The sequence below is a fragment of the Panthera leo genome, chromosome D4 (assembly GCF_018350215.1).
Source record: "Panthera leo isolate Ple1 chromosome D4, P.leo_Ple1_pat1.1, whole genome shotgun sequence".
Taxonomy (NCBI): domain Eukaryota; kingdom Metazoa; phylum Chordata; class Mammalia; order Carnivora; family Felidae; genus Panthera; species Panthera leo.
In genome coordinates, this window is record NC_056691.1 from 61,606,930 (window position 1) to 61,615,834 (window position 8,905).

The 8,905-nt window shown below is 38.9% G+C and overlaps 1 long non-coding RNA gene across 2 annotated transcripts; it reads left to right on the forward strand.

Moving 5' to 3' along the window:
* Window positions 1-598: 598 nt before the first annotated feature.
* LOC122204790 lies at window positions 599-8,009 on the forward strand. 2 transcript variants are annotated; one of them, XR_006195782.1, is made up of 5 exons: window positions 599-870; window positions 2,013-2,106; window positions 2,679-2,717; window positions 3,789-3,930; window positions 7,007-8,009. It is a non-coding gene; the product is annotated as an uncharacterized LOC122204790 (long non-coding RNA). The 2 variants fall into 2 exon arrangements; XR_006195783.1 differs by lacking the exon at window positions 3,789-3,930.
* Window positions 8,010-8,905: the final 896 nt, after the last annotated feature.

Genomic DNA, 8,905 nt, shown 5'->3' on the forward strand with positions numbered 1-8,905 from the left:
TGATTCACTGATTGATTCATTTACTGAATCCCTAATATTGCAGTGGACTAGATGCTGGAGATATGGAGGTAAATAGGACATAGACCCTGCCTGCACGGAGCTCAGATTCTCCTTGAGTTAATGTAAAACAATGTAAAGGCTCCTTAATAGGCACATGCTTAGGGCTAATGCATTTCAAAGAAACCTATGCTTCTTTCAAAACAATATGAAGTTCGCATGCTTGTGATAAATGTTATTTAGTGGCTGGTAACACTGGAGAAATTTGAAAATGGTTCCATCACCAGCCATTTCAGTCTCTGGGTGATTTTGGTTGACACCAAGATCGTCAGGCAAGGTTTGAAATAATATTCATTTAAAGCTGAAAACATGAATGAGTTTCCACCTGAAAGAAATGATGAACCCTTGTCCAAAAACAGAGATAATTGTTAGCAATTTCAGAAGGTGAACTAGTAAAAGATTCATTCTCATATCGTTCTCATCTGTCTGATAGAGATGGAAGGTTTATACAGGCTTGACTAGTCCCCATGGCAACAGCCTTTCTCCTGGGTTACCATAGGAATTGTGAAGGCCTTTATAAACCTCCATTAGCAGAGCCCGGGCGGGCAGCCGGCAGAAACGTCTGCTGAGGAAGACACTGCAAAGTGTCAGCAAGGGCGTCTGGGAATTAATTTCACCCTAGAGTAGCTGTGCAGGTCTGTTGAGCCCCCAACTCTACAGCTATGAACACCAGATAACACTAGAAGCAGTCTGATGCCTTGAACACCTCATACGAAGGGGTTTTCAAAATCTAGCCACAAACATATGACCAGATTTGAAAGATTTTGAGACGAGGAAGGAGTCTATTCTGACACAGCCTCACACAGGAGAGAGGTAAATTCACTCTTGTTTTTTTTTTTTTTTTTCCAGGACAGGGCATTAGAGCCATATTAATAATTAATATAGTGGTAGATGGTGGGGATGGTTATTCAACAATGTGAATGTTCTTAATACCACTGAACTGTAACTTACAAAACTGTTAAGCTGTTAAAATTTTGTCATGTGTATTTTAGCACATTAAAGATAATTTTAAAAAACCTAATAGTTATAATACTACTGTTACTGAGGACCTACGACGTCCCAGGCACTGATGCTAGGCACTATACATGTTCTATGTCACATCATCTCCCAAGCCTAGGGGTAGCTATCCCTACTTTAAAGATGATTACTATTCCTACATTGAAGATGAGAAAACAGGGTTTTCGAGAAATAAAGTGAGTTACTCAAGGGTACACAGCTAGTATGTCGGTAGTGACCATGGTCAAGCCCAGGTCTCTCTGACTCTGGAATCCTGACCCTTGACCACACAACCTCAGTATTGATGCCACACTCTACGTCAGCTCTCGGATGTGATTAGGACAGCCTCTTTTGAACTGATAAGTTAAAGCTCTTGTGCAATTTTGTTTAAATTCTGTTGTTTTCTTTTTTAAGACATGATCGGTAATCTCTTAGGGTGTGACTACAAGAGGGCTTTCATTTTCATTCTAACCTTTGTATTATTTTACAACAATCGTGTACTTTCAGAAAATATAAAGATACTTCCATTTTTTTAAAAATTGTGTTGTATAATGATGAATAACTCCTGACACTTTCAAATAGTGATCTGTATTTAAAGAAAAACTTGCCACTAACATTTGCAGGACAGTTGCATTTAGGGGGAAATTATTTAATAAGTAAGCTGGAGGATGCATTTTTAGGCACTGGAAAGCTCTTTCTCATCAGGGTAGAGAAAATTACCATGTTTCATACCAAAACAAAAGTGGAACGCATGTGGTTATAATTTCTTTGGGCTTTGGTCAAGCTGTATGGAAGAAGTATGAAAAAAGAGAACTCTAGAGAGAAGGAATTCTAAAACCCTAGGGAATTTCTTCAGTAGCAAGAAGGAAAGCAGCACTGGGAATTGGTTTTTTAAAAATAAGCCTTTGGGACATGCCAGCAGAGAGGAGGCATGTCCTCCTTCAAGGTTTCTTCCACAGGCCAGTCAAAGCTGTGAAGAACACTAACCAGGATTTTTCTACCAAGAGTCAAAAACCTGGGTCCCGGCCCTCAAAGCTCTCGATGCTCAAGGAGGTAAACGGGAGAAGGAATTACATTTTTTTCCCTTTGAAGACATTAAGTGGAAAAGAGGATACTAATTAGCAAGCAGTGAAAATATACCAGATTGCATCTACTTTTCTTTATTATTTTGCTTTTGAAGTACACTTTTAAATATCTGGTAGTGTTTCTCCTTAGCTGCTTTGATAACTTTTTGTTTTAAAAAGTCAAATTGAGGGGAAATGGAGAGTTCTTGTTTAGTGGGTATAGAGTTTCAGTTTTGAAAGATGAAAAGATCTGGAGATCTGTTGCACAACAACGTAAATGAACTTAATGCTACTGAACTATACACTTAAAAATGGTTAAAATGACACATTTTATGTTATGCGTTTTTAGCCAGAATTTTTTTTAAAGGGTAAAATTGATGACATCTGTCTTAGTCAGCTCGGGCTGCTATAACAAAGTACCACAGACTGGGGGGCTTAAGTACCACAGACTGGGGGGCTTGGGCAACAGATTTATTTCTCACAGTTCTGGAAGCTGAGAAGTCTAAGATTAAGGGGCCATAAGATTACCTTCCTGGTAAAATCCCTCTTCCTGGCTTGCAGATGACCACCTTCTTGCAGTGTCCTCGCAAGGCAAAGAGGGTAAGCTCTAGTTTTTTCCTCTTCTTACAAAGATACTAATCCCATCATGGGGCCCCACCCTCTTGAATTTATCTAATGACTCTTGTAGTAGGCATCAAAGAAGAGACACCCTTTCCCCATTAAAAGACAAAATCCAGAACTCTCTTGGCTTTACTCTTACATTCAGCTCACTTCTAGTCCTGTTTCTGCATTTACTCACCCCCGACCTCTTGCTCTGCCTTTGTCCATCAGGGTAATGATGGGCATGGCTTCTTTGACCTTGACTCTTAACTCTTTTCCTGGGTCTTCATGCTGAACTTGCCCCCAAATTAGATCTGCTTCTGACCAGGCCTCTGAATCCTACCTCACAATGAGAGCCCATCCCAGCCTACCTCAAAAGTGGGATGCATTGGACAGAAAGCCAAAGGCATTATCAAGACATTGGGCAAGGAATTATAAAACAATAAGCGAAATTCTGTCAGGAATAAATTTAGAGCTCTGCTGTTTTAGTCATTAAATCAATTGTTTCCATCTAGGATTCAAGACATAGCTTGATATCAGTTCATATGAAACAGATATTGGGCTTTTATTGACCATTATTGACAAATCTAATATTAGTCAACAGTCTAATAAGGTCACTAAGAGTACTAGGATAATGTTTTGTCACATCAGAAAGTTGGCAAAGTTGTTTAGTGAAGGGACAGGTAGTAAATATTTTAGAATTTGCAGGCCATACAGTCTCTGTCGCAATTACTCAACTCTGTCCCTATCTATCAAAATCAATCAGAGACAAAGTGTAGAAGAAAGGGTGTGGCTATGTTTCAATAAAACTTTAGTTATACAAACTGGGTCAGTTTGCTGACCCCTCGGCTACAAAGTGCACAGCCAAGATCAAGGAGGTGATATTCTCACTGCACTCTGCAATAGTCAAGCCATAAGCTAATTCTTGCTTATTTCTGGGCTCTAAAAGTATAGTTGGTCAGAGACAAGAGAATAGAGATTTTCCTATTGGTCAATATTGGTTTATTAATCTACCAATTTATTAGTCAATATTGGTTTATTAATCCATCAACTTTGAACATGGTTTTTCAGTTCATCTAAGAATCTACCTAGAAGTATTCATATTCCATTTGGACTTCTCCATCTGGTCCCCCAGGAGAACATGGCTATCCTTGTCATCATTTTGCTGAAATCACACCACCAAGTCTACCACAGAATCTAAGAACTGAGAGAGGTTAGAGTGTGGCATATCAGTATTGGTCCTTAGTGAACCCGTGTAGTTCCCAAGGATTATCAGTCCTTTAAAATATTTACCAGGTGATCATTTAATAGACTGTCCTAACTTCTGAGCTACAAGATGGCAAATCTATGGGGAGAAGTCAAATACTGGTGGCCTATTAGCCCTATCCATCTACAAACCTATTTAATTCAACCTGTATAATATTAAAAAAAAAAAAACAAAACACTTAAATTGTGATCCCCATTTGAAAATTTTATTTATTAAAAAAAAATTTTTTTTTAACGTTTATTTATTTTTGAGACAGAGAGAGACAGAGCATGAACGAGGGAGGGTCAGAGAGAGGGAGACACAGAATCTGAAACGGGCTCCAGACTCTGAGCTGTCAGCACAGAGCCCGACGCGGGGCTCGAACTCACGGACCGTGAGATCATGACCTGAGCCGAAGTTGGCCACTTAACCGACTGAGCCACCCAGGTGCCCCTTTTTTTTAAATTTTTTTTTTTAACGTTGAAAATTTTAAAATTTAACTTAACCATTCTGGGCATGGCTACCACCAGAGCTGGAGCTCAGTAACAGCTGCCCTTTTAAGAAGGAGCCTCCTTTTCCAGCTCACTAGGGTCTCTATCTGCCCTACTTGACTCTTTAGTTATTTTCTGGTCTCTGTAAAATGTTTAAGTTTACAATCCCTGTATATAACCCACTTTTTCCCCTTTTAGAAAATCATGACTATTCTTAGCTGATTCCAGTCTTCTGACACATCCCCCATTTTTCACAGCTCCTCTGAGATAACCAGAAGTGGCCCAGTAATCTCATTTGCAAGGTCTCACAGTTCCCTAGAATACAATGTTCCTGGGCAGGAGGCTGGAAGCTTTGTGCTCACTCACAGTCTCTTCACCAGTCTGGACTTTGCTGATCTTTTTTATGCCCCCCTTGATTGTTCTACCCTTTCCATTCATAAGGTCATTCACCTTGGCAGAACAAACGAAGGCCAAGTGTTTTGGAATGGCTTTGAAAGCATTTACCCAAGACATTTGCTTTTGCCTTGTTCACTCTTCAACTTGCTCCAAATAGCATTCTGTGTCTTTTATGATGTCCTGAACATTGTTCACAAGTCAGGATTTATCCTGAGCTTTTGCTTTTCTGACGTCATTTGCACAAATCTTCACCATTCTTTGTTTTCATTCTTTGGTTTCCAGTAATGTCCTTTGAAGAGCTGAGCTCACATAGAGATCTCTAAGAAGCCAAAGGATTCCTTCTATTTAGAGACCACCTCTGTTTCTTTGTCATCAGAATTGCATGCAATTTCATAGACAGAATATCCACATGGGGACCTTCCCAACCCCTGTTGAGACATCTACCACTTTAGAATTTCAAACTAACTCAATCTTTTCTCTGGGTTTCTTTTTTCCCCTTGGCTCATGCAAGCTCTTTCTCTCTAGCTTCCTCTTCTTTCTATTACAATTAAGTACAGGCGACGATCTCATCACTTCATCTACCTGCTGGGAAAAAATAAATCGTGTGGCAAGTAAGGATTTATTAGAAACTGTGCAGAATCTGAAATTTGGTTAGGTCTGACACCTTCTGGTTTCCAGCTTTATTCTTTGAATTTTGGGGGAGTTAGGAAGCCTCCTGGGAAAAGAACTCAGATATATATGGCATAGGAGAGGAAATGATAAGGTAGGGGCATTCAACAGAAAGTAAACTGCAAGAGGACCTGCAGAATCCCTTGGACATAAATTACATCCAAAGATGAGCAGTTCTGCATGACTAGTTAGACTCAGTGACAAAGCCTGAGAGTCTATGGGGAGAGATGTTGCAAGAACCATGATGGGGAGCTTTTGCTTGAACCTACTCTGACTCCTCCATCCAAAAAGACATGTGTGCCCCGGAAAGAAGGCAGCAGTGAGTGAACTAAAAGAGGTTTCCACCAAACTGGTTGTGGGTTCCTCTAAGAAACTGAGATATGAAGGAGGGAAAGGAACAGCCAGCCAGAGTAGCAGTGGGTATTAAGTGCTGGTATAGAAGCAAGCTGGGGACAATCAAGATACAATATGTAGACACCTTGCTTCCTTACCAGACCTGTAATATGAGTCAGGGATTCATTTTTTCCATCTGGCTGGATGATCTTCAGGATGCCCTTATGTCAATAATAACTTCTCTTCTTTTATATTTTTGCCTTTCTCAAGATTTGACTCACATATCAATGTGTTTCTGTTCAAGGATTTGTCTTGTGATATGTAGCACTACCATACCTGCTTTTTCCTAACAAAGTGAACACCTCCATCACCATATTTAGGATCCTCCCATCATGTGTCTGAGACTTCTAAAGCTGTATCTCCCTTCTTTATGTGAAAATATCAAAATTATTCTATTTCACAGTACTAGTAAATCTTTCCAACCCCTTGCCTAGTTTTCACTTTCCATTATCTGAGATTCTCCCTGCCCCCACCCCCAGTCTTATGCTTCTGGATAACTAGCAACCAGCTCTACAATTTTTTTCTAAATAGTCACCGAGGACACTATGATCTTGCCAGTCCTCATATGATAATAGTTACTAGTAATGATGATGATAAGTACCACTTATTGGGTAGTTACTATGAGCTGTTCACATCTATTATCCCTCATATTTGCAAGGGATATCTTTATTTCCACTTCATAGATGAAAAAACTGAGACTCAATTACAGAAATAACTTGCTCAAAATTCCAAAGCTAGTAGGCAGATGGGCTGGTCTAACAGGGTCCAGATGACATCCTCAAAAGAGATGACTGAAGAAAGTTGAATGAAGGGGACACTGTAAGGTATTCAGAGTTACAGAAAACCTGCAAGAGGTATAAAGGGGCCCATTAATAGAAACAGCAGAAAGCTTTTATTATCCTTGGGCATGAAGGGGCAAGAAAAGCCAGTGGTTACTTGAACCTGGAGAGAAAGCTATAGGAAAGGGCCAACTGTCAGGAGAAGCCATGGCCAAACTGCAATCCAACTGAGAGGGAGCTGGGAAAATAAATATCCTGACCTCCCTTCTCACCTCTGATTACCTGCCTATGCCTCCCATTTCCTAAACCCAACAGGATGCAAGAGAGCACATCTTAGATCAGCCCTCAGCACACAGAACAAGATGAAGAATGGTGGAAAGTGGGTCTGGAGGAAAATGGGGAACATCCTTCAGAACTGAGATTTAAACCCTGGTTTGTCTAACTCCAAAGTTTTTGTTTTTCTCAAAATTCCAGTGTCTTAAATTCTAGATACTTAAATTAGTGTCTTACCTAGGAGCTCATAATTTCAGTTTCTAACACCTTGATCTCCAAATGCAAATTCCATTCTTAGACATGTGACTTTGGCAGCCATTAACTTCCCAGATAACCTTATTTCTTCTAAGTCATCTTCCAAATAATGACCCAAGGAAACACAGAGGAAAGCCATGCCAGTACCCATGCCAGGACTGCAGTGTCCTGTTGAGCATATTAGAATCCCTGGAGATATTGATAACATTTGCCCACACAAATGATTCGTTAAGAGTGGGATATCTTAGCAGACTCTGCCACAGCCCAGACACCTGCTCCAAAAAGTCAGTCCTTTCCTGATTGGATGACTGGCCCAACTCATGGTCCTTTGAAATCCTTTACTCCTTGGTTTTCTCTGACCTTTTTTCTCCCATTCCATCTACCTCTTTCTTAAGAAGGAATACCAAGAGGCATTTATCAACCTCTTTCCTATCCTACTCAGTCAGGGAAGTCTTCCAGTGACTGCTGGTTACTGATTTCTGTATAATCAACATGGCGTCATCGATGGACAGTGTCTTCCATGACTCTGCCAAAGATGAGGAAATAGTGATTGTATTGGTCAGTTCCCAAGACAAAAAGTGAGCCACTTTTTCAAGCAGACAGTATCACTGTTTTTAACAGGCATGTAAAATTAAAAAAAAAAAGTCATGTGAAATAAAACATAATTATACATGCAGAAAATCCTAAGAAATCTACATAAAACAAGAACTAATAGGTGAATTTAGCAAAGTCACAGGTTACAAGGTAATTATATAAAATAAATTACATTTTCATAGACTATCTGTGAAAAATTAGAAAATGAAATCAAAGAAACAGTACCAATTACAGTAACATAAAAAACAAAACATTTAGGAATATGTTTAACACATATATGCAAGACCTGTACACTGTAAACTACAAAATGTTGCTGTGATAAATTGAGAATAACTAAATAAATTGAAAGATATAAAAAAAGAAAGAGATACACATATGTTCATGAATTTCAAGTCTCAATATTGTTAAGATATAAATTTATTTATAGATTGAATCTCAATATTGTTAAGATATAAATTTATTTATAGATTCAATGTTATCCCTATCAAAACCCCCGCAGTCTTTTTTGGTAGAAATTGACACACTGATTCTAAAATATATATGGAATTGCAAATGATTGAGAACATCCAAAACAATTTTGAAAAAGGAGCAAAAAGTTGGAGGACTTACCTGACTTCAAGACTTAGTATAAATTATAGTAATCAAGACAGTGTGGTATTGGTATAAGGATAGACAAATGGATCAACGAAGCAGATTAGAGAATTCACACATATATTTTCAACAAAGGTGACAAAGTTATTCAATGAGGAAAGGGCAGTCTTCAATAAATGTTGCAGGAATCACTGGATACCTGTATGGGAAAAGGTGAACTTAACCTTACCTCACATCATACACAAAAATTAACCTGACATAGACTATTGAACAAAACAGAAAACTAAAACTATAAAACCCTAGAGGAAAACATAAGAGAAATCTTTGAGACTTTGAAGTTGACAAAGAATTTTTACTCAGGACACAAAAGGCATTAAACATAAAATAAAAAACTGATAAATTTAACAACAGTAGTCCTGAGGCTACCGCCTGGGCAGTTTAAGCCAACTTGGCACCTAGATGAGTCTCTTTTTCTCTGTGTATTTTTGCCCTTGTGTTAAC